General features: G+C 36.1%; 1 protein-coding gene across 2 annotated transcripts in view; it reads right to left on the reverse strand.

Annotated features, from left to right (window-relative positions):
• The window catches only part of LOC106639670 (javelin-like), a 67,747-nt gene that overhangs the window by 18,576 nt on the left and 22,827 nt on the right, over positions 1-26,344 (reverse strand). The window contains exon 2 of one of the 2 annotated variants that reach the window (XM_089597191.1): positions 16,439-16,493. The exons of the other annotated variant lie outside the window; for it this stretch is intronic. The gene's annotated coding sequence lies outside the window, so the exon portion shown is untranslated. The remainder of the gene's footprint in view (positions 1-16,438; positions 16,494-26,344) is intronic. 2 annotated transcript variants of the gene reach the window in all.

Below are 26,344 nucleotides of genomic sequence, written 5' to 3' on the forward strand. Positions count from 1 at the left end.
TCCATTAAATAAACGAAATGAGTGGCATTATAGCGATGTAGGTATGTACAGAGAATATGATAAAGACCAGAGGGATGATCCGAGAAAAGTGAAATTATTAAAAAGGGGATCAATATACTTTTTTTATGGACAGCTTAAAGATAAACTGATATAATAAATTGAGAGTTTGCTGATAGTTTTAATAATTATGTCAGGCTTGTTTTCATCTGTGTTGTGAAATTGTCAGTTTTTATTGCTGATTAATAGAGCTTGGAAAGCGGATTGTTTTTTTTCTAAGGATAAAGGCACGTTCTTTTTTTTACTTCGGAATGTGATGATGAAGAATTGATTACTTTTTAAATTCACGCTAAAATTATTTTACAGTAATAAGAGAAGACATAAAACTCTTGAAGTAAAGAATAAGCTTTTATTTCTAAGCTACTTGACTTATTCTATGTGAGCTTGCGTGTTTCGTGATACATAAAACTCCGTGACCTGAAAGGTTTACATCGACCAAACATCCAGTGTACACACGCCCATCGTTCGTATCAAGGTTATAAGGACGTTTCCATGGACAACATCTCAAAGGATTTGTTACTTTGAATTATAAAAGTCTCCTGCACGATCTTCGTTACGAATATACTTAGAAATGTACTGTTTTAATAGTCATATTTTTAAAATACTACAGAAATTAAAATAGTTGGCTAAAAAAAACTTGGCAGTCAAAATATTATAGAATTAAGTATCATCAACTCTGATAATTTAATAGATATACAAGACGTCGAAATTCTTTATACATTCGTGTATCAAAACTATTATTTTTGGAAGACATCGCATAAATTTATATATTAGAGGTCGTTTTAGTTGGGGTAGCCCATTAAACAAAAAATCTAAATAAAAAATAGACTTGGGCTAAATTTATATTGTTCTGTTAGTTTTAAGTTGATACAGACTAACGCGTTTTAGTTATTTTTATCGTACTTGGGCACAATTATTTTATGAATGTTCACAAACTTTACATTTTTTTCTTCCTAATAAAGAGTATTGTTTGAAGTAAAAAAAATTTTTATTACCATACCAGCTCAGCTATGCCATCTGGTATTGCTTAATGTGTAATTTTTATACTTGCTTTACTTTTCGTATAATATAATATTTTTCCAATATATTATTAAGAAGTATTCTTATTATAAACAATTTTTGTTGTATTGTACATATTACTTTAATTAATAATCCTTTTTTTGTTTGTTTCAGGTAAGTACTTTTGCTACGATAAATAAATATATCAGATGACTACTCTGTTGGTGAGTGATTTTAAATTTCATAAGAATTTTGTAGTATTTTGATGAAACTATTACCTAGCGCTTATTCGCTGTGTGCAAATATAACGTGTCAACCATTACTCAGAATTTCTCAAGATCAATCTTATAAGCAAAAAACAGTAAAAGCGACTGTCGCTGATAGAATTTTAAAACCCTCTCGTAAGCCTACGTGTAAAAGTAACACGTGGCACTACCTGTCCCTTAATTAACTCTTACATAGCGAATACACCCCGAGCATCCAACTCAAAAAATAAAAACCGAGTTGATACAAAGTTTTGCTATGTAAAAATTGAGCACAGCTTTTTTCAGGACATTCTATGTTAAATCTGATAGGGGAAAATTATTTAAATCGTCCGCCACTGGTAGAATTGCAGCACACTCCCATAAGTCTGAGTGTAAAATTGACACGTGGCACCAGCCGTCCCCTAAATTAACTTGCACATAGTAAACACACAGTACATCAACTTGAATAGTAAATGTTAAGTTATAATGTAATTAAAATTTTTTACTGGCAACTGTTCAGCCAAACTTAGACATATAGGTGCAAGCTTCAAACGTTTGACAAAAAGCTATTTTTTGAAAACTGTCCTTTTGAATTTGCTGGGTTTACGTGTCTGAATTTCTGAGGCATCCAAACAAAAAAATTTGTTAATTAAAAATAGCTAAATCTTACGTTCATGTGGCTTATAATACTTTAAAAGCGAGTAAAATTTTCAGTGGTTCTCCATAGAAAGCAACCAAAAGGTTTGTACAACACATTTATTCATAAATCCCACTAGTCACCAATATGTAAAGCAAAGTCGTCTTATATATTATCTATATGAGCCTGTGTCCCAGCTAAAATCAAGCCAGAACAAATTTGCTCAGTGTGCTACAAAAGGAGTATAGGTATGGGTACATGTATAATGGTCACCAGGGATACTTACTCAAGGTCAGCATCAGCTGGCTACTATTAATGCCCCTGGCTCTTAACAAGGCTTTATCGGCAATTGCAATCGACGACTTGGTACTACTGCGCTTTATTTTTTGACTCTAGCGCGAGTTCATGGTATACTACTACTTTTCCTAAAACATTACAATAAGAGTTTTTTGTCACGGTAGAATAAACTATTGCTGAAACAGCAGCATGAATGATATTTTTTTCACACAGATTTCTTGGTTTTTTATTCTTATTACATCATAACTGATGTGGAGTCAATGTTCGTTGCGGTGGATAGCTTATTTACACTTCCGAGTAGTGGAATTTCCTTATCAAATATGATTATAAGTATTAGGTGCAAAAATTTAACAGGCTTGTTTCAACACTCTACACGGAAAAATTAATATCATAGTTGTAGAAATGCGTTTTCGAAAAAGCGATATCTAAAGGGGGCTCTTGCATCTAGCACTGTACTTTTAAAGTGCTTGTTACAAATGACGTTTAAGTCGTCAATACTCGAAGGATACTCAATAAGTCAAACGCAAAAAATGTTGCTTTAGTTTCAGACTGTCCACTTTTTCACTCTTTTTAAGATCGAAGGTGTTGTTCAGAAAAAATTTAAATATTACGTTGATTAAAAAAGGTATTATGCAACGATGAGCAAAAGTACTTCTTTTGGTAATATATTCAATATAGAAGATAGTAAAAATTTCTTTTTATTGAAACTTGACAAAAAATCCTTATATGCTCGTAACATCAAGCCACCCTGTGTGCTCACTTGCTTGTTGATAGAACAAAAAGAAGTAATTATCTTACTACAAATGGTAGGATACTAAGTGATCCTGTGCGTTTTTTCTGGTTTTTTTTTTTAATAAGAAAGACTGTGTTAAACACATGAATCGTACGAATACTGTTTTCCTCATAAAATACAGGTTCCTTATTAGTTTACTTTTCCAGACAGTATACAGGCTGAGAAAAGCTTGCAGTAACGTATTTATAAGTCATGTAACAGTAGGTTTACACTCAAAAATGTGTAAGCTTAGTATATGAGTCTTTAAGCAAAACAAGCATTCATTGCTCGGTGTTAGAAAAAATTTAAGGAGGTGTTCAAGACGCTAATAAATAAAAACATTTATAAATACTTTATTACAAGACAATAATATCTTAGCTAACATAAATTTCTTAACTTTACTCCAAATTTTTTTTTCCTGCCATGCAACGTTTTACATAAAATTTTATGCTGTGTAAATTGTGTGCAACGATTAAAATTTTTCTATAAAATTATCCCAATAAATGTTAGAAATCTGCAGGTTAATAACATCAATACATAATTATCTACTAAAAAACGAAAGCTGAAGGTCGTAATACTGCATATTATTCAAACTTGTATTGATATTCTTTATCTTGTAATAAATTAGTGGTTGTGTAGGGCCTCACGTAAGTTTATTTTAAACTTACGTGAAGCGAATGGATACCACAATTACAATTACAAACATGAAGCTCAAGGATAAGTGGCAGTGTTTCCTAAATAGATTATTTACTCTAATAAATTAGTCTTATTGTAATTATTTAATTCTTTAATTCGATTAATAGCCAACACAATGACGTCATGATAGTAATGTAATGCAAAAAAATCCAACGCGCCACTGACAGTACCTCTTGGGTGGTGTGGAAATCTGTCAAATTTTTTTAATGAATGACTGTAAGCCTCCTGTGACTTAATTCTCCTTAAATATCATTAAAATTTGAAATTTTTTCATTGAAATGAAATTGTTTTTAAAAGCCCTTTTTTGTGGTAAATAGCACTTTGAACATATATCCATCGTATGTGTGTAAATTGATTGTTTTCAAGGGAATAAATATTTATTAACATATTTGACAAAGTTTTGGAAAGAAAAAAAATAATTCTTGCATGATTTAATTATTTTATACTATATTATATTGAATCGAGCTTATTTGCCTAATAAAGTAATTTTTAATGTAGCCTTCACATAAGCTGAACACGTATGACTGTTTTATACACAACTACATAGCTAATGAAATGTTATGTAGCTGTTTTTGTGATACAAACTCGTTTTTTCCAGTAAGATGAATGGCTCTGGCGCCTGGGAGGCTTTGCCGCAGGGTCTGTTTTAATGTTTCGTATACTCAAAGTCAGATCCTCAATACGTGTTAGAAATCAAATACAAGTTGTTTAGACCCGTCAAAAAAGTTCCTCTCGGCATGTGTTACCTAGTAGCACGCAATGAGAATCTGGATGCTGAGAGAAACAATAGAAGTGTAAATCAAAGTATGTAAAATGAACATTTACAGTTTGTAGTTTACATTCTTGAATTCTGTAAAACGTACAGTAGTGGTGATTTTTTTTCAGAATAACTATAAATCAATGCTAAATCAAATATTTTCGCCTTCTCTATTAAACTGAACAATTTTTTTTTTCGTGTGACCCAAGAAGGCTGCAGAAAACCAAACTTTGTTACAGCCAAGTTTTGCACTTTACACGTTTTGCACGTATATCTTTAAAAAAAACACAAGATGATTCTGAAGAGATGAGTTACTAACGATAAATTTTTTTATTAGAAAATTTCAGCAGGCTATATTTTTCTCTTCTCTTTTGTTCGACTAGTGCTCAGATTTCATTTCAATGGTACACTTTAATTTTTTCTCATCATACGTGAAGGTCGGTCTTTCAGTAATGTATGTACAATTTTTCGATATAAAGCCACTGCTTCTTTAAATTGTATTTTTTTTTTCAAGTTTTTCGTACGTTTATTTTGTTATTGAGTCATATGTTGTCTGTTTGATCGAAGGATATTTTAACTATTTTCTAAGAGAGATTTTTATTCGATATTAGCTGGCCAATAACCTTGGACGAACGTGTCGCGAGAATATTGTAATACCTCAGCATGTTTCTACTGTAATCGTGTTTTTAAGTTATAAACACAGCATAATCACTTAATAATCAAAAAATTTATGTCGCAAAATATAAATGTTGCAGTAACAGTTTGGCCAATATAGAAATTTTAAAACCTACGTAAAGCTCACATTAATATGAATCGTTGATGAAAAAAAGATATCAATAAGATTGCAGAGTAAGAGAAGTGTATGAAAAAATATTATTCGTGACGAAATTCTTAAGGGAGCAGCTGTTATGAGAACCCTGTGGAGGGCTGAGGACCCGCACTTGCCTATAGAGTCGTAATGAGTCGCTAAACCTCGTTCGTACAAGCTGAAAGACGCTCACTGCGCATTCTCTACCTAAAGTTTGGTATTTTATTTCAAGTACGACTATATTCAATGATATTTAATTTGACAAAACATTGTTTTGTTTCGTGTAACTGTATGGGGTGTGAGTGCCAAAAGAAAAGCTGTCGTACGAGTGATCGTAAAAAATGTATCCACTCTACATTTCGTAAATCATTTTTCTTTTTCTGACAATATTCATTGAAATGAAGAGGTAAATGCATTCCCGAAATAATATTTATGGACCCTGGATGAAAAAAAAGCTTAACAAAATGATGAATCATGGTGGCGGTAGTCTCAAGAATGGATCTCTCTCTCAAGTGTCTTGAGAAATTCCACCAATAGATGCATGCGCCTAATCGCTTACAATTACGTGAAATAAAGAACAACACACATATTCACGTATCTTGGATATGTCATTCAACCTATCATCGTCGCCATTCGGAATACCAAAGAAGAGCGTAAGAATTTCTTTCAGACGGTCTTGTGTATTAGTGTTGTATATACGCCACGTAACGTCGTGATGGCACGCGTTTATGCTGTACGCACATAAGTACGTGTGCTCATTCTCGGCGCTCGCGGCTGCTTGACCTGGTGATCGCGTTACGATACCTCTCTGTGTGCTCGCACTGTGTAAGTGCACCTGCGTCATCCGTGTATTTCTTTTAACGAGCTTCACATGAGGAAACGATCAAGAATACTATTTTACAAAATTTATTTGTGCTTCTTTTGTTATTCCGTTTAATGTGTACGTATTAGTTAGTTTTGTGAAGAACAATATTAAACACTTTAAAATAGTCTGGAGGGACGTCACCATTCGTAGTTTGTAACACTATGTACATAAGCGTATACGTATATATTTTGGTACTTTAGTATATTAGAAAGTTTTTGTACTCTAGTGTACCATCTAACTCATGTACCTGCAGATTCTCATTTTTCCATAATCCGAAGTTGCTATCCAAATTTCTATATTACACAAGTTCGAAGAGTTTTATGTTTCGGCATGAGAACCATAAGGAGCCATGTATGTTGATAATTTTCGAAAGTGACCAAAGTAAATACCGATACCTTTGTTTATTGTACTGGTTGGGGTTTCTATCGAAAAAAAGCTCGAGCACGTTTGTGAGTAAAAATGTTTAGACTCACTGCATTTGGGGTGCATGAATAATGGTATCTTTTTGAAATCTTTCCTTTATTTCTCTCTCCCATCGATCTACGCAGGGCTTGGGAAAGATTTGTAGAGCGTATCAAATTTCATGGCTCCATTCACGGTCAAGCTTTGCAGCAGGAGCAACCTACAGACTACGTATATTTATATTCATTTTCAACGTGTTGCTTATTTAGCCATGATAAAAGGCCTCATTAACTTTTTGCATGCACATATGAACTAAAATCATAATAGCATACCCATAGCGTAAGAATGAGCGTTTACATGAATGTATTGCGCATAATACATACTTATATCGGAGAGCTGCATGAAATTTTTCTAACGTTTCCTTTTCTTCACTGAGCGATCCTTCAATTTTATCTCTCCTTCTTTTTTTGTTTTATTCTGGACGAGGCCTGTGCTGGGTGCATTCGGTGGAAACGGAAAAAAGCTTTGTTGAGAGTACAAAAATAATGCGTTTGTGTACGAGATGAATGATGCAGTTTAAATTAGTCAAACTGTGCTCAAAATGAAAGATTTTCGATTTACAACTTTGTCTATACAACCAAAGAGCAAAAATCAGTTTTATTCATGCTTTATAATTATAATATATCTACATAATCGATACTTATCACATCATTTTTTTCCGGCTTACTTACAAAGGTATACAACAAATCACGTATATTCTATGGGATTCTTTTGCGTAATTTAAATTTTAAGTTCTAACTTAAGCCGAGCACCAATCTAAAAAATAGTTTCAGAAGTGTGTGCATCCAGCGAGATTCTAATGATCATCTTGTACACATCCTTCGTATAGTAAATTATGTATATACCACGCTAAAATATTTAAAAGTTTAAAATTAAAGTAAAAAATTCTAAATAAACCCTTAAAATTTAACAAATGTGTCCTACATGCGATATAATGGCTTACGTCTTGTAGCCTTAATGTATTAGTTTTTATATTAGTATTTGTCTCTGATTAATTGTTTGTAGATTTATTTACATGTTTAACAAACGCTTATGAACATTGATAAGATGAAGTTCGTAAATTTAACACACTTGTATTTAAATTGCTCATCAACCAAACGATGCTATGGGTGTTTTTCACATTAGTTCTATAAATCTTGCAAAAACAAGACAAAACCGAGATTCACCACTAACCCAAAATTTATAGTACGTGTACACCTCAAAAGTAATTTACACCTTTATATATAAGTACAATGAAAGCTCTATCTTTTTTCTGGTGTCCTTTGCTTTCGTTTCTTTAAATAAATTCATTGACACTAGTCCCACGAAGAACTAATTGCCTCACACATTGCTTCCTTTTCTTGGCATAATTTCGAAGTATAGAGTAAACACGTATGCATGTATAAGAACAGTGTACGAAAGAAACGAGATAACTTTTTTTATCCCTCATTTAGTACTGTTATATGAACCAGGAGAGTGCAGCAGCAGCAATAGCAGCAGAGCTCAGTGAAAGTTACAATGTTCGGTTTTTTTTTCTCGCTCTGCTCAGCTGTGTGTGGCTGCCAAGACAGCTGGGAGTAATTGATGTAACTGTCTCCGACGTTTTGTATCCAAGCGCGTACGTTGCACCCACCCTTGCTTTTTTCTTTTATTCTCTTTTCCTTGTCTTAGTACATACTTTTTATTGGATATACACTTGTGCATGTTGTAATTGCATTCTCACAGCCTAGTTTTCTATTTACTAGAATACCTGCACCGTAAATTTTTTTTTTTCGTTTGATCAAAAAAATCTTACTTTTTGTGTACATTTTCACACATATTGGTTTCTTTACCTTGATTGTACAGGTGTAAAATAACTAAAAAACTCTGGGTAGATTGTTAATAAGTATCAGAATCAAAGGTGTTACAAATAACCAATTTTTTCAAAAACTTGACCGATCAATTGTTCGAATAAACTTGGTCCAAAAATTAACGAACAAAAATGTAATGTGAGAGTTTGTACCTCTGACATATATGTGTATAGCTGTCTAAACACTACTGAGTCTGCTCTGAATACATGTGGATGTACTTTCTCGCGCTTTTCTTCATTGCCAGCGTACACCCGTATTATTTTAACTTTCTTACATGATAACACAGTACGATTAGGAATCTTCGTTTGTTCAAAGATCTGTACTTTTTATCAAACATATAGTTTATCATTTTTACTTTGCAAATACTGAAAAGATGAAAATGAAACGAATTCTGTTCTTCATTTAAATAATTTAAATGTATTTCAAGAAACATCGTTAACAATAACGTTACGTACAGCCTCTGAATAAAGATAATTTTTTACGCACACACATACCTTTTAAGTAAAGTTATACATTGATCTAAAAGCTGCTCCGTTAGTAACCCTTAGGGCTTAAGTTAAAAACGGAACAAACCAAAATTTTTAATCATCATTATCAATTCAACCCTCAACCCCCTACCGATCAACGAAACCCAACCACAATCACACCCCTATTTTTATAACTCTGAGTACACTGACATCGTAAATGTAAGATCAACGGGCCTTTAATAGCAATTAGTTGTATATAACTGCAAACAGTGTCCTGCATTCATAACTTTTTACCAACGATTTACTTCCAGTATCTATGAACCTACGGCATGATACAGAAAAAGAGAAGAAAACCCGTATAGAAGCCTACCTGCACTTCACAGCTACGTCACACATATCCGAGTTCTATAAATTAATCTTGCCTATGCAATACTTCACAATAATGAATATGTGAAGCGCTAAGAAGTCCATGAGTGCACAGCTAAATACTCATTTAAATGTTGCTCCTCATCTCTCTTTTGCTTCTTTCCGAGAAAATTTTTTTCCTTTCAAGATTATTCGAGTGCATAACGACCTCAATCAGTGTATCAAAACGGGGCAGGAATGCTGAGATCTCGATCCTCTCGGTCATTTGGGCCGCATCTCGCCAACTGTTGCCCAGCACGTATCATTTGAGGATGGAAAGAAAGTTTCTTTAATTTTTCGGAAAGTTCGATCAGCTCAAGAGTCTGCCAGACCCTATAAGTTGTAAGGTTGGATTTTTTATTCCTCGTTTGCGGTTAATAGCGATGTCGATTAATTTTTCAGAGTAATGTTTCCATGACGAAGATACAATGATCACGCACACACACACACACGAGGTACGAGAATCAAGAGAATCATAAACGTGGAACGCTCGAAATGACATTCTAACGACTCTGTGGGCACAATAAAACATAATACACGCAGGCAGGTACGTGCGAGCGGTCAGTGTTGCGTAACGATCATTGCTTTTCGCAGTGTAAGCATCAGAGACCGATGGTAGTGCCTTGTTGCACTGGTATACTCCTGACTCTTTTTCTTTCTACAAATCTTTTCCCTCTCTTTCTATATATTTCGCTCTCACTCGCAGCCGATGCTGTAATGGGATTCATAAGCATTTGTTTCATTAGGGTAACAGCGAGTGCCCGGCGTGCGGCTATTTTTATTACGGAGTGGTTAGCTCTTTGGAAAGATCAGTGTACAAGACAGGAAGCGTACCTATCGTTGCTCTTGATTCTCCCCCTTTCCTTGCTTTGCGTGCAGCTTACATCTTATCCTGGTTGGTGTCGTTGCTGTACATTCTATTATTGCAGTCCAACACTGCTGAACTGCACTATATACAATTCTTCTATTAAATTTTAAATGGATTCATTAGCTTCATATAAGTGTAAATTTCTCTACACTATAACCCAGGATGTTGTATCGACGTAAAAGCGTAAAAGTACTACCTGATATTTAGATGATCTGAACAGGGCAGGCCATAATTGTAAATAGTAGTCGTCACGTTAGTTGTTTGAAACTGCACCCTATATTAATTCTAATCATGATTCTAATAACATTGGACGCATATTATTGTGCCCCATGACCATGTGTCCACGTACCAGATTGCAATATCTATATTACAGCTAATGATAAAGCAGCGCACGATCGGAAGCTTCCTCCGTCAAACAGAAAAAAAGGCCGAACAGGGGGAGCTTCAAGGTTTGAGGAACAGAGTCGAACAACGAGCTCGCCGCTCTTTTGGAGTAATTACATTATTCAAGAGAGGCAGCGAGCATCCACACATTGTATATGTATACCTACGGGCATTTATAAACACGCTCGCCTATTCGATTCACAATGGCACAAGAGAGTAATACAGCAGGGATTGGCTGAGCTTTAGCGAAGCGTGGTGCCGTGCATCCGTTTCCGGCAGGATGCACTTGTGTATAAGTATGTGTGGGTTTTTTTAACTACATGTGGATGTATTTATACAATTCACGTTCCACACCATATTGTACTTACATACATACAAACATATACACATGACATGGATCCAGCTTGTTTAAAGGGCGTATTAGGCACAGAGTTGATAGAGAGATGGGTGCGGTGATCCCATGGGCCACTCGCCGCGTACGCGTACTTCCATTTTGGTCGTGAGTCAAAAGGGAGTTGTCCATAAGTATGAGTGGTGCAAGGCATCAGCTCAGTATATCTGTTGCATAAGTGTAGTTACTAGGAGGCTATTCTGAGAAAAAGAAGTTTAACTTGACCTTTTTTTGGAACATTGATTGGATAAATATCATTGATTGTTCGATTGTTCAATAGGTCATAAATCGTTTCGTTAAACATTGTAAGACAGTGCTATTGTTTTAATTCGATAACAGATAAACCGAACTATTTTATTCTTTAAATAAATCATAAAGTACACAGCTTTGTGAAAAAAATCTACTACTACCAATGGTATGTTATCGTTTGGATTTAATTTAATCTAATAGGATGCTTATACTTATAGCTCCACACTTTTTGGAACGGTATCACCACAGATTCGTATTGTGTAAGCTGGCAGACACTCTTCTTTTATCACTTGTAACATATATAAAATCACTCTCAAACGTTTACATCATCAATAGCACCTAATAGCGTCTCGAAAAATTAACATGAATTTGTAGAGTGTTACATGGAAAACAGCACAATGCCATACATAACATACTTATTTAATGTCGTAAAACCTCGCGCAAAACGCCATTTTGTACATGAACCTCATCATATTGTAACAAGCCAAATCGAACATACAACTAGTACACTAACTCCAATCCTCTGATCTAAAAATACCCTTCTCATCATACATTACGCAAAGAGTTCTCGAGTGCTAATATATTATATCAGGAAGTCATTCGGCTATTCAAAGTGGATATAAGCATTGACACCGATTTATTGTTGATACACGACGATAAAAAAAACATAGTACCTTAGAACAACGAAAAGAAATCAATAATCACAAGATATCCCGTGTCTCGAAAAGCTGGAGTCGAAGTATGACGCCCGCGACTATAGGATTCTAGGTTATTCGATTGCACTTATCATCTTCCACTGCTGTTTCCTGTTCATTGCACAAACGTACGTATACACCTTGGCATCTGCAATGTAATGCAATGAAATGAAATATTGCTGCGATTAAAATAAAACTCGTTCATCTTTACTCGATCTTTTTTTTTCTTTTTCTTTTTTTACGACCGAAAAAATATGTGTTACGAATAACTTACGTAGCTTGGATACCAACAGTGGCTTATTACATAGATAGCACAATGACAAAGTATATAGGCAATTGAGGTACGAGTATAAAAAATTTCGGGCTTGTGTAATCGATGAGGAAGCTAAGCAAGCCGGTTCGCGTGCGCCTCGCGATCGTTTATACATGCGATGACACTGCCGCAAGGATATGTAAAGCCTATGGGTTGCCGTTTTGCAGATAATTATATTGCAGATGTGTATATCTCTGTAAGGTTAGTACTCTACATATAATAATAAAAAGAAAAAAAAAAAAAAACTTATTCTGTAGCATTTGCAGTGAATAGAGCAAACAAAGAGATAAGGATGCCAATAAAAACGCTTCGTGGGAATTCTCGCAGTGGGGAACACTCTAAGATCATCACATACGTAAATATATGAATGTATGTTTGGATACATTGCAGTTGAACGAAGCAAGAGAAAGTGAGCAGCTAATATATCTATGTACGAATGGAAGAGGATTCGTACTGGTCGGTGCTGCGTTTATCGTCGCTTCCACTGCCATTTCTGGAAATAGGAAAGGAGCTTGTTGGAAAAGACTTTTAACTGTAGGAGATATAGAAGGAGTCGTTTCTGTATCACTGGGTCAGCCGTATTGACGTCCGCTATTCACTTTTATGCGGACGATGAAAGATCTTTGTAATATAGATAAAGGATATTATTAACTTCTTTAGAGATTAAGGCGTTGGCGATTATCTTGAAACGGGGAATGTTGTTACACATTTCATAAAATAGTTTGATTTTTTTTCTCAAAATTATTTAACGTTTGATCACTAACAATGCATCAAATTTATGCATCAAATGCATAAAATACAAAAATTTAATGTGTAATAACGCGCCTTATTTCATTTAATCTACACAACCATATTTATGCTAGTTAAGTTTTTGTTTTTTTAGATTTATTATTTAGACAAATACATATTATTATTGATTGAATGTATTATCAGTGAATGCATATGAAAATGGAATATTATAGTTACGAACCACACTATAAGTACAAGAAACCGAATTTTCATAATCGGTAGCGCTTGTAGCAGAGTGGGGAAGGCACCTGACTCGTAAACAAGAGGACGAGGGTTTCAAATTTATGCACTGGAGAGTGTTTTTTTTTTTTTTTAAGAATTGTAAAAGAAAAAATTTCTGAGTTAAAGAAAAATTATTGTGAGAAAATAAAATTAAAATTCGTTTAAAAATTAATTGCTTCGGAGTGTGAAGGGGAATCATGGGCAAAAGTGTGTAGGAGAGTAGTGCGGCACGGTTGGCAAATATATGGTGGGGTAAGGGGAAGTGTGTAGGGAACTGTAGGTGAGGGGGACGGGGTAAGGGGGAAAACTTGAGAGGAAGAGACTTCCGGTAAGCCACTTCTGTTTCATCAAATCTGTCGGTTTTAAAATTCCAGCCTCCCGAGTATGCGACATAAAGAACTTCGTTCTAATGACCATCATAAATAAAATACACTGTCGATCCAAACCCAACTCCCAGTCAATTCCTTTTCGCTGATATTACACGTAAAATTCGCAAAAATTTTTACGCACGCAATATTTCACCTGTGATCTCGTACTCCTTTTCAATCTCTTCCCACAGTGCCTTCTTTATCTCTCTTATTGATACTCGGCCCAATAGTAAAAGAGTGTCAAGCTCAAGGTGGATGTACATCTAATGACATATAGCCAAGTCAGTACCTTTTGAAGGTACGAGTCAAAGCCCCATTGAGAGAAAAGGGATTTTACTTTATTTAGGTCTCCGCTTCTCGCATCCTACATCTTGCCTTCACAGATACATGTGAGTGTGTAAATTGCAAATGAGCTGAAGCTGGGTTTAGTTAGATGCCTCACGGGGGCTGCCTGCTGTTCAGCTTGGTGTGTGTGTGTGTGCATGTAAACAGTGTGTACCTACCTATCTTAACGCTACATGAGTCTTGCTTACTTAAGAGAAATCTTTTTGAGAAAAGCGACTTGAATCAAATATTTGTGCTGTAAACCATAGTTTTATCGTAGTGTGATCATGGTGTTTTAGTTGATTAATGTCGTCAAAGACTTTGTGAGATTGTTACAGATAAATTTATTAATAACGTTGCTGAATAATTATCTCGTAATATTGTATCATAGATGCAACGATCGAATGATAGCAAGCCTCTTAGGTAGGGCTCAATCATCAATGTTTTGATGTAATAGATTACTCAATCTTGATTTGATAACTCATCAAAATAAAAAAAATCGTCTACTTAATTGTAACAGTATTATGTATTGTGTAATAAACGTTTTACGTTCGAAGACTAATGGACAGTGCATAAATCTCACGACAAATCACAAACTGCTAATGTTTATACGGAAAGCAGATCACTAGAAATATTTCCACAACTAATGAGAAAATAAGTTAAATAATCCATACAATTAGAAAGTTACTTTAATTTGGATATACGTATTACAATGTACGTGTATATGTGAGTAACAAAAAAAACATGACAGCTCACGAAAGCTATAGCATTGCATAATCTCGTTCCCAAGAAAGTGATTGCAAAGATGAATAAATTTTACTTTACGATTAATTAAAATGATGAAACTCGCCGCAGAAGGTCTCTTAAATCGAAAATTATCGTATTTGTTACTTCCGTATCACGGATGTTCGGGCTGGTGAGAGTAGAGTGGTACACACGTGTAAAAACACCGTAACCTATAACCAATACACAGCAGTGATTATGAGTTAATTCGGTGAAACGCAGCAGTTCGTGTCCGATTAGATCAAAACCGCTGGCGAGCGATGTAGTAATCGTGCGCCTAAAAAAGCCTATCTTATGAAACAAGAAAATCGATGGGTGTAACTTTCATGTAATTTTTCATTCCCTCTCCTTCTAACAAATACACGTCACTCAAAATTCGAGGCTTGTTCCACATGTTATGACACATGCGTGTTATAATTTGTCATACCCTAAAATGTGTTTGAGTAACATAAGTATCTTAGAGATGGCATGAATAGACGTTCATAAAGTCAGTCAATATTGAATTTTCACGATGAGCTCGGTATTTTTTCTTGTGTAGCTGATGTAACAATGAACAGGCGTGTCCAGTGAAAATTCACTCAAAACCTACGCAAACTTAATGGGTCAATTATTTACGCGCAGTGTGCATTTGCTCGAAAACATTTTCTCCGGGCTCTCTATGCAAGAGGCAAATGGCACGGACAAGATTTCTATCGCTGGAAAATTAAAAGCTCCGAGTCCGCGATTTTCTCCAGCCAAGCTTCGAGTGAAACTCTACTGTGCACAGGCAGACGCGGACAAGAACGAGAGAGATGTGCAGCGGTCACAGCGGGGTTCTCATTAAGAATGCAAATGCCTGGTTGCTTTCATCGCGCTTCCGGGCAAATTAGAACGATAGGATGGAAAAAAGAGAAAAATTGTGCATCCCAGACAATGACCGGCCACGGTACCAGCGTATGAAAGTTTGTAGACACTTGGTGTAGTGTAACGGTCGTGCGCATTAGAATCGTATAGGATGGTGCAAGAGAGACGACGCTTATATGGTATTGCATGTGCCGCAGAGCAACAGCAAACTCGTTCCGTTTGACGATTCGAGAACGTCAACTTTCTCGCGAATGACAGGTAGAATCCTCCTCCATCGACGTATTGTAAGTATACATGTACACGTGTGTTTACGTAATAAGTACAGCATTAAATTTGTAGTAGAGTAAATGGTATGCCATATACACGTGATTCACCATTTAACAAAAACTGGTGGTTTTTTCTCCTTTCTCTGATGTACTAACATTAATTACTATATGTGTGTATACTGTGCGTTGTGCATCGGCTACCACGTTGTAGCTCGAATTTTCAATTGCAAAATCACCATTTTCACTATTTTCGCAACTGTAATGTACTACAAACGGAACTCGACTGTAGTACTTTTACGTCCGTAAAACTTTGTACATGATTTTACTTTGTGGTATTATGTGATAAACAAGGTGATTAACCAGAATAATCATGGTCACCCAAGAGAATCGATGTGGCATACTTCTAAAAATAGATATTTACATGGGACTTGATGGGTCGAAAAACGGTGCCAGAATCACAAATACTGATTTAGTAAAATTTTTTTAAGTTTTGCAAAACTTTAAAAGGCTTTTGCACACTATCAGAAAAATTAATTTTTATTGGATTATGATACGAGCAAGTACTCAATTATTCAAAGTCAATAAATGAACTACTTAAAAGTTATCAGAACTTAGAGACAATGACAGTAACATAATTCAATACGTACTCATTAAACAATGGTAAAATCATGCCCAGTATCCGTGTAGTACAGTGGTACTTACCTGTAACAAACAAAATCAAGTATAATTGATTAGAAAAACTAAAAGTTAAGTTTATGTTAGCTAAGAGTAAAATTAAAGTTTTATCAATGAAATTGAAGAGAAAAAAATTCAAGTTACTTGGTTCAATGTAATTATAAAATTATTATTTCAAATAGTAAATCTTTGTAATTTTATACTAAAGTAATAAAAAGTTCTATTCATTATCACAACCTTGTGTGTCATTATTTAAAAAGCCATGTCAACGTATGAGATCGTTATTATTTTACTAATTTATACTACATATTTTCTGCAAATCATACGCTTTAACTAACTGTACCTACTATTGAATTTACTCAATTATACATGTAAGTATTATAGTTGATGGTACACGCGTATGCACACGACGCCACAAGTAAACCAAAACCAATAATCTTAACACACAATTAGAAACAAGCATTTTTTTAAACGCCCTACTATGTGTACTTTACATCTACTTATACGACGTTATATCACAATTGTCATGTGGGTCGCGTCCGAGCTTCGATGTGTGTACTTGCCTGTTGTTGTACTTGCTGTGACTGTTAGTTACGTCATTATTATTACTGTATCGACTCCATGGTTTTGCAAGTCAGGTGTTAATTGAAAAAAACAGATTAGCAATTTTCAATAATACATCCTTCTGATTTTTATCGAGTCTTATGTAGTTGACGATCGTCGGGATGATCATAAAAATGGATGCATCATTTTTTTCGAAAAGATTAATTATTTTCATTATTCAGTATTTTCCGTCAAACTAGAGTAATTACTACATCTGATGTATTGTTTGACTAATTGTTGGGCTAATTTTTATAGATACTTGATCGTCTCGGGTTGATACAAGTAACTGTACACGAAGAGAAGTAAAAATATCTCTTGGCTTGTAGGTTACAGTCCATGCTTTCTCGTGCCACTAAAGATTCGTACCACAACACACAGAAATACTATACGTGAAATGTAAGTTCAATGACTCGGATTCCCGTCTTTTCTTCGATTTAATTGAACACACCATTGAATTTCTGACTAATTCCATGAGGCTCAGTCCATTAATTGACAGGTTTAATTACATTAGGAAGCGAAAAATCGTTTGATTGTTGCAATTATTTTGTACTGTATATACCGTTCACTATTTTAAAACTTTCCTCGTCTGTGGTGAAATTATAAATAAACAATAAATGTCTTCTGTTTTCCTAGTCAAAAGCCTTAAAGATTTTTTTGAGGATAATCTGAATACAAGTATATAAAAAGCTCATCTTTAATTGTAACTCACATCAACGCATAAGAAAACTTTTACCTTAGGTAGTAATTATCACTTATTTTTTATATTTATCATACAACTTTTATAGTGTATAGCCTTTACAGTATGTAATTTAAGTAATTTATATAAATATTACACAACGTCCATCCCTAAAATAAATATCTATCGATGTAAGCCACTGCACCAACGGATTTTTTTCCTCGGTCAACCAAAAAGTAGATTTAGATCGCTCGGTAATGAGTGCAATTGAAAAAACTGATGACCACAGTTATACCTCAATGATCCAGAATTGATTACCGCAATCACCAAGTTGAACATTCAAACAGTGGAAGAAAATAATCCTGCAAATGGTAATCCGAATTAATAAACCCACAAAATCCATAATGTATCCGATATGGTAATACACCACTGGTACCAATGCGCATAGGAGACAGAACAGCCATAGCCAGTCGAAGAAAATTATACAGATGCACGAAAAAGATAGAAAGAGAGAGAGAGAAAGATGAACGCAAGGATCACTGCCGGCATCGCTTGTTAAACCCCTTGCACTACACATCAGAGTTATACTTAGACATAGGTGAGTACGAGATGAACTGAACCGAGATAATCGATGGCAGTACACAAATACTAGCTTGTATTGCTTTTTCTTGTTTCTTTTGAAGGAAACAAAATTTAAAAGACAAGACATGGAGATAAAAGCAAGAGTGTGCTCCTGTATGGTAGTAATTACGGAGTGGAATGCACAAAGACCCTTCTATTTGTGCTTCTCATCTTTCAATTGTTGACTTGACTTTTTCCTTTCGTGTATGATTTCGCATTCATAGGAAGTATACTTTCAGCAATTGCGACAAAATGGCAAAACAAGGAGAGAAAGGAGAGAGAATTATGTGTAAAAATGAATGACGGTGGCCATGACACGGGGCTCTCACGAAAAGTGACTCTGAAGGAAGATGTCTGCTTTGTTCGAGCTATATGTTGTGCTATTTTCTCTATTGTTGTTGTAATTGTTTTTAGTTTTTACGCATATACTAATGACAGACTGAGTCGGAAAAAAGGAAGTTGAGAGAGAAAAAGATTCAGGGACGTGGGTACGAGGCTCTTTTGAAATTAGAAAGTGAAAACAGTGCGATGGTGTCGCAGATAAACATTTGATACCCGTAATCAGATATTTTTCGGGCGTGGTACACCGAAACTCATGTAATTCGAGTTTCTTTTTTGTAATAAGTCTTGAATTTTGTTATTGTTTTTATTACAGATTGTGATTTCTAATGAGTGTATAGGCTGATTTGTATCTTTTTGGAGAATAGATCATTTTACATCAGTGTCCTATGCCTTAGCTCGTTCAAGATAAAACAAACAGAATGTTGAATTTCACATAGGCTTGTGCTCATTCCCCGATGTATTAGGTCTTCTATGATTTTGATTACTGAAAATACTACACGCAAGTCAAGTTTATAAATTCCAACTTATTTATAAATTTCCTCACCTCACTGAGTTTTCTGAATCGGTTGATCATTTTTAGCCTAATGTAATTTTATAATAAGACAATTAAAACATTTACATGTCTGAGGTCACAATGGTAAAATTATTAAGGAATGCTGGGATTGGAATTTCAGTCAAGAACCTAGAGAAAAGGTTTTCTGCACTGTTTATCACGTTAAAAGTTCAAGCATAGAAATGAATGAGTAATTTAATTTATAAACCAAATTTTATAATTTTCTCAAGCACCATACTTCCTGTGTTTTGGAAAGAAAACAAATTTCATTTCATCAGTAAAAGTTCTTGAACGATAAATATGTAATTGAACACATCTCAAATAGCCATCTGTACACAAATCGATAAAATTACTTAATTTTACATTCATCTGTGATAGATATTCAAAAGTTTTTTTTTCGCTAAATCTTGATTTCAATTTACAAATGGACCTACCAGTGTATCACGTAGAAGAATCGGAAGAAAAAAAGTCTGTGTACGCATACACATACCGAAGGACGAGAAAAAAGCTTATAGAGCTCGGCCTTCACGATTGGAATAGAATAACGATTATTGGACCCTGGATCGAGTCGTTTCCGTGATTCATACACCTTCGAACTCGCAATACCTTTTTTGGGGTCCATTGGGTGACTGAGAATGAAAAAAAAATATTCCAACTCGTGATTCGACGCAATACTCAAATAGAAAAGAACAAAGTGACATCAATTTTTAACTACGCGTATGAGCGTAGCATAAAGAAGAAAAAAAGGATCAGAGTATCCTTTGTTACGAAGGCTCTGTTGACCAGATATCCTGAAGCAAATTTATGATTAAAGTATAAAATTCTGAGAGCGATTAAGAAGTGGTTACTCGCTTACTTTTGATCGGAATATATGCGATTTAAGTGACAGGAAGTTGGAGATATTTTTTATTTTCATTTAAAAACAGTTTAACTTCTTATTTGTATGGAAAACGTATATAATTATGCAAACAAGGTGATGAATCAGAATGTATTTAAAGCTGAAATTTGGGAAGCGGGACGTTAAGGCAGATAATGTGAATTATCTGGCACCCATTATGATATGAAAAGTGCTCCAAAAAAATTAATAAAATAACCCAAACAAGAGCGATGCGATAACTCTCGCTGTATATTCGCCGTCTTATCTAGAAATCGATATTACAGGCGATCACGCAAGTGGTGGCGCGTCGCATAGTATATTCATATACTTTCATCCAATTTCTTTTCGACTGTTATCGGTGAAAGTAGCACCATAGTAGCATTAGCATCGCATGAAACGATAATTTCGCCCGAAAGCGCATGGCCGACGTGATAAATGAAAATTATCGCCGTTCCGGCGCGCGGCGCTGTCAACAATAAAAACCTCCGACTCCCTCGGTATACCTTACGCCTGACTCTCTCACTTTCTTATCCGTGTGGAGCCTGATGCGGAGAGTCCAAATAAATCCACGATAAGCATCGATCCGAATTTTAATAAATTACAAAAGCCCCTTCTCCTTCTTCGAACCCTGCCAGCGCACACTTCTGCCCATGAATTCGCAACGAGAAACCAACGCATCAGAGACTGTGGCGGGAAAAGTGGTAATCACTCGCAAAACTCGCTTTATACTTGGGCGTCACCTCTTTATATCAAATTTACTCGCGCGTGTCTGTATGTACTATCATAAACTGCTTTTCCTGGTGGCAGTGCAATTAAGGCGTGCGCCTCAGCACGGCAGCATTACCTGAGAACCACGATCGTATACGCGTTTGCTTCTCCTTCTCCTTCGTCGCTGAGCCATCATCGCGTGGTCATGAACTTTTGAATTTTCAGTGCATCACACGCATGTGCGAGGGTTCACGAAGTGATGAGCAACAAGGATGTAATAGCTGACTAGCAGAGCAGAACCCATGGAGGGAGAATGGTGTATCAGTGGGTTCACTGTTGTTCGAAGCTGTGTGGTGCGCAGACAGTTTTTTTAATGAGTTGCACTGCATTAAATTAGCTGATTAAATTATTGGAATGTATAGGTATTTATGGCATAATCGTAAAGGTGTCTCCACTGTGTTGTGACTTCTTCTTCTGTTTGGCGTAAACACGTCACCAACGTGTTATAAGAAAAGGAAAAGTCGCATTTTTTTCTCTCTCATTTCTTTTGTTCCATCACTTTATTGTGTCATCATATTATGTCTATAGTGATTCTACTATGAAATCACTTGCTTACAATATCACACTCTCTGCGGGAGGAATGTTGTAAATGCCAAACGTGCGAATCACGTACAGATGTGTTGGATAAAGAGCTCCGAGTTTACATACGAATGAACCATTAATGAGCCCAAGAATAAAAAAAAATGTTCAACTTTTTCACTTCTAAACGTTCAACTACACGGTCATAATAACAAACATGGCCGCACATGCCTCCCATACATTTGTGTCGGACTCTCACGTCCCACATAAGTATACTTCCTCGAGTTCTGTAAAATTAACATATATGTTAGTATCCAAGTGGAAATTTTTATTCTCTACAGCAGCAGCTTAGCACGTCGTGCTAACACCTATATGCAATCTTAGTATACTCGCTCATTCATAGCGCGAGAGACCGTGTATTTCCACAATTCGGCTTTCCTAAGACGTTCGACTGTATAGTAGCAACGCGTAAGTATACAATAGCAGTGGTAGTGAACCACAATGGGTGTTACGGTCTCGCCCGGGGGAGCTCGAAAATTCGTCGAAAACGATGAAACATTCCGTATTCTGACCCAAGGATAACTTAGAAATACAAATAATGCTCGAGTGAAGAAAGTGTGCCAGACTAAGTGTGATCGAAAGCTCCTCGCTGTACGTCTGCTACTATTATCATAGACGAGCCGCTGCTCTCCAGCATTAGAGAAAGTGAAACGCTGTGTGCCAAAGCAGTGGAAAATCGGAAAATCTGAGTTCCTACGCCACCACTGCTGTTTGTTATTGCCACTCGACCTCTATCGCGTAGAAGTACCTGCCGCTTTTCTTGAGTTAACTTGCGGTGTCTATTCTGATCGATGCAAATATTACACCCAGCCTCGACGAGGCGAATGTGGGGTTTTGACGACTACAGGAACTGTCCAAGGAGATTGGATTTAAATGCCGCTAGAAAAAGTGATCTCGCGTTTGAATAGAGAGTTTTTTTTGTTAAGCGTGAGTACGTGCGAGGTGTTTACTTTCCGATGAAAAAATTTTACTTACAGAAACCAACTCTGTGTGCGGATAAATATAAATAGAACACTGAAAATTTCAAATCTACTTTCTATACGTCATGCGTATGCGTCATTTATACTTGTATATGTATTATTGGAAATTTCTAATTAACAGGTTGCCAATGTATTCGTTTTTGATCACATAATTTTTGTTAAAAATTTTCCTTTACATTTAGAGTTTCAATGTATAAGTTTTCAATATTTCTTTTTTGAACAAAAGAATAGTAAAACTCAATAAAAATAGTATTCAAAGATCGTCACCCATCAACTTTAATTCACCAATCATTCGAAAAAAAAAACCTAAAAAATTATTAATCCATCATCGAAAGTCCTTTCCAGATAAACTCACCATATCACATATATTAAAACCGAGTTTACTGTACTACCACACTCCATTGAAAACGCACAACAGCCCACGTTACATATTACAGCTAAAGGTTAAGACGAAAAAATAAAAACAGATTGATTAACAAATGAACTGCAGTCCGAAGTCCGAACGAGCACGGCGTATGTAATACACATATCGATTTGCATGATTGATACAACAAACGAGGCGTCAGCATAACTTTACAGCTTGCAACGCGACCGTGGCCCCGTACACAATGGAGTTCACATCAATTCTTTGCCTTCGATCGCCTGTAGATTATACCCACCAACACCGTATACACAAGATTTTACGTATCCCTATCGGAGCAGATCAGGATCTTCTAGCTCAACAAGCATAAATATAGGCGCAGTGGATCAGGGTCGATTAAGCTCTTGCGCTCAATTTGCGCGCAGAGGAAACTTTTCTCCTTTCCAAACAGGGGCTCAGTGGGCGCGCTTGAAAGCTCTGATTCATCGGATCTCGTCTTGCGCGTAGAAAATTACGCGAAATCAGAACGCCAGTTATTACTATCGCAATAATCGTGATAGAAAAAAAAGTCTGATGGATAGCTAACGAGCATTGTTTGATGATCGGTGCTAACGGCGCTCTCGGCGTGTAACTATAAGTAACGCCTCCGCGCGAAGGAACCTTGTGTCGCGGACCATAAATTTTCCACAGGTCCAAAAACAATCGACCAAAGCTTGTGTTAAACTCTCCTCTTTTTCGACTGTCGACAAAGAATCAACCATCCCGAACGACTTTCATCCTAATGTATTTCTCTCGCGCGCAATTATCTCGATCTCTCTGGTCCATTTGCTCCTTTGAAAATAATGGGGCGCTACGGATGAACTGGTGCTCTCAACTTTTTGCTGTATATTTTCATCGCGGCCGCGTGAAAGTCCAGCACTCTTGGATCTTCTAACGGTTGCCGTTATCTCTCTCTCTCTCTCTCTCTCACCCTCTGATTCTGAGTTGCAAAGTATCTACTGTTCGTAAAGCTTACGTGTTGATTGCCGCAAAAGTGTGTATGTATTGATATACAAGGACAAAGCAAGGATTTCTAAGCTGAGACCTGTCGAAAGATAAAATTTTCCTTTTGGCTTTGCGTATGTATTTATTTTGTATATGAAAATTACTCTTTTAAAGTCCTACTTTTCACTGCGCTTCGAGAATATAATTTGACAGTCGATGAATGTATTACCATGGGAAATTAGAAAATTATTGTAACGGTAATTGGGTGCCGTCGTCAATATTTCTGGCGTCACTTTTATTTCAATGCATATACTTATATTTTATACTCGTGTACACACTGTATGTATTATAATACGGAGCAGACTTTCTAACGAGTTTTCAAAATTTATCGACCTGCGTGTCTTTCAGTTTTTTTTTTTTTTTTTGTCTGGATACCGCCAGCCCAACGAAAGTTGTAAATAGCCGCCCTGTGTCCACGGATAATGTGTAAATTTCAAGTGCAATATCAAGAATCTACATGCATAAATGTAAAAGTGTCTGAAAAAACAGCTGTATCTACACGCAGTCTGCTGTGGCTGTTTAATCAGGATATAAACACCAAAAGGTAAAACTGTGGAAGTGACAAGTATGAAAATGATATACACGCAACTCCCTGTTCAGTTTTATCACGTAGATACGAGATTTTTGTTTTGCGCCTTAATTGCTCGCACGTCAGGGAGAAAATGAAAAATCGAAAAAATCGGCGTATGTGTAACGGAAAACCGGTAGCGGAGCATGGATATTCCGCGAACGCGGGTGAAATTGGAATTCCGTGGGCCAGCCGAGGCGTGGAGAGAAAAAATCGGAGCAAACTTAAACCACAAGTTGCGGAATGTATTACACTGGCGTAGGGAGAAATAATGGTAATCGATCGGTAGCCGGTACATTTGCATTGAAGCCATGCTATTAATTGAGCGGGGATTTTTTTTGTCCACACTAGTAAGAAAATGAGGTTTATCGCGGTATGAGAGTCTTAGCATGTTTCGCTGATTTTTCGCGAAAAATCGTAGAGTAGATAATATAATACGGGCAAGCGGTAGGGGATTAGGTAAGCCCGCGAGTGAAACCTCGGGCGCAATGTGTTCAAACGGAAAAAGAGAAAGAAAACATACGTGTGGGTTTTTTTATAATTACCTTCATTTTTAACGATGCCGATAGATTTCTGATCGTTAATCCATGCCGATGAGATCAAGGAACGGCTACCGGTGTTTGAATAAAAATTAATTTAAATTTAAAATCGTGCCAGGAAGGGATGAGATCGTCGTTGATGTGCCACTACTCTCTATGCATCGTAACACGTGAAAAACTTTTTGATATGTTTCTACGCTTTAATGTTGATAATATTATAATTACATGGAAAAACACCACACGCGACTCAGTACACGGAAAAAAAATTGAATAAATAAATAAACATTGCTGGTACTTGAGACGTGGTAGTGTTATAAAATTTTTCCACGACAGTCCATCACTTTTATTTTACTATACCTGCACACGCGATTCAGAGCACAAAGCGTAACATAATATTGCTTGCATGAAGATGATCCAAGTCTACCATATCCCGTCGCGAAAAAATGCAATCACTCGATCATTCCCTGCATCGCTGGCTACAGTTTCTTCGCTGAAATATCGAATAATCACGCATATAAAACGCATAAACACGTATGTAGTACTATACTTAATGCATACGCGAGTCTCATCGTTTGTTGACTCGCTGATAGCAAACACCTATAAGTGTACATGTACTACACAACTGTGAGATCGAATATCTACGCAAAGCATACACTACTTGCCGATTTTCCCGGAGGCGAGTATAATATAACAGCGCGAGGATATCCGTGTATATGCGTTTTCGAGCTTTAGAGATGCGAATCAGCGATGACGAGCGGCCTCGTTAAGAATGTATTATACGCGTGTACAGTGAAAGGCTTTTGGGAAAAAAGGAAGCAAGCAGCACAGGTACCTATACACGTGATTGTGATTGCGGTTTTGTTATTGGCGTTTTTATGGCACTGAATTTTCGTCGGACGTGAAAGTTCTTTCGTGGATGATTTGTACACGCGGTTACAGTTCTTTTTTCTTTTTTTTTTTTTTTTTTTTTTTTTTTTTTTTTCTCCTTTGTTTTACTCGAGTGGAAACTGAGCGCTGATTGTTATTGCAAAGTACAAACGGACAACCAATTTTTTTTTACCCTCCAACGGTATAATAATCTGTGAACGTGTGCTTTTAGTAATTAAATTCAGAGTATGTTATAATAAAAACAAAAATTTTTAACAAACTCTTGGCTGTGAGAGGGAAAATTGCGATTAAAATATAGGTAATTTCGATATCGTGGTTACAGAAAAAAGTAAAAGATCGTCGTGATCAGATTGGATGTCCCAACTAGAGGTACTACAAAATGCATAACGTGCGATTTACTGGGTCACGTGTGGGCACATTCGTTAAGAAGAAGCGCTCATAGGCGTCAGTGACACGCGGAATAGTTACTGCACTACACC

Source organism: Copidosoma floridanum, unplaced genomic scaffold (genome assembly GCF_036245765.1).
Source record: "Copidosoma floridanum isolate Cflo_tuat_1 unplaced genomic scaffold, Cflo_Japanese_pri ptg000030l, whole genome shotgun sequence".
NCBI classification, from domain to species: Eukaryota; Metazoa; Arthropoda; class Insecta; order Hymenoptera; family Encyrtidae; genus Copidosoma; species Copidosoma floridanum.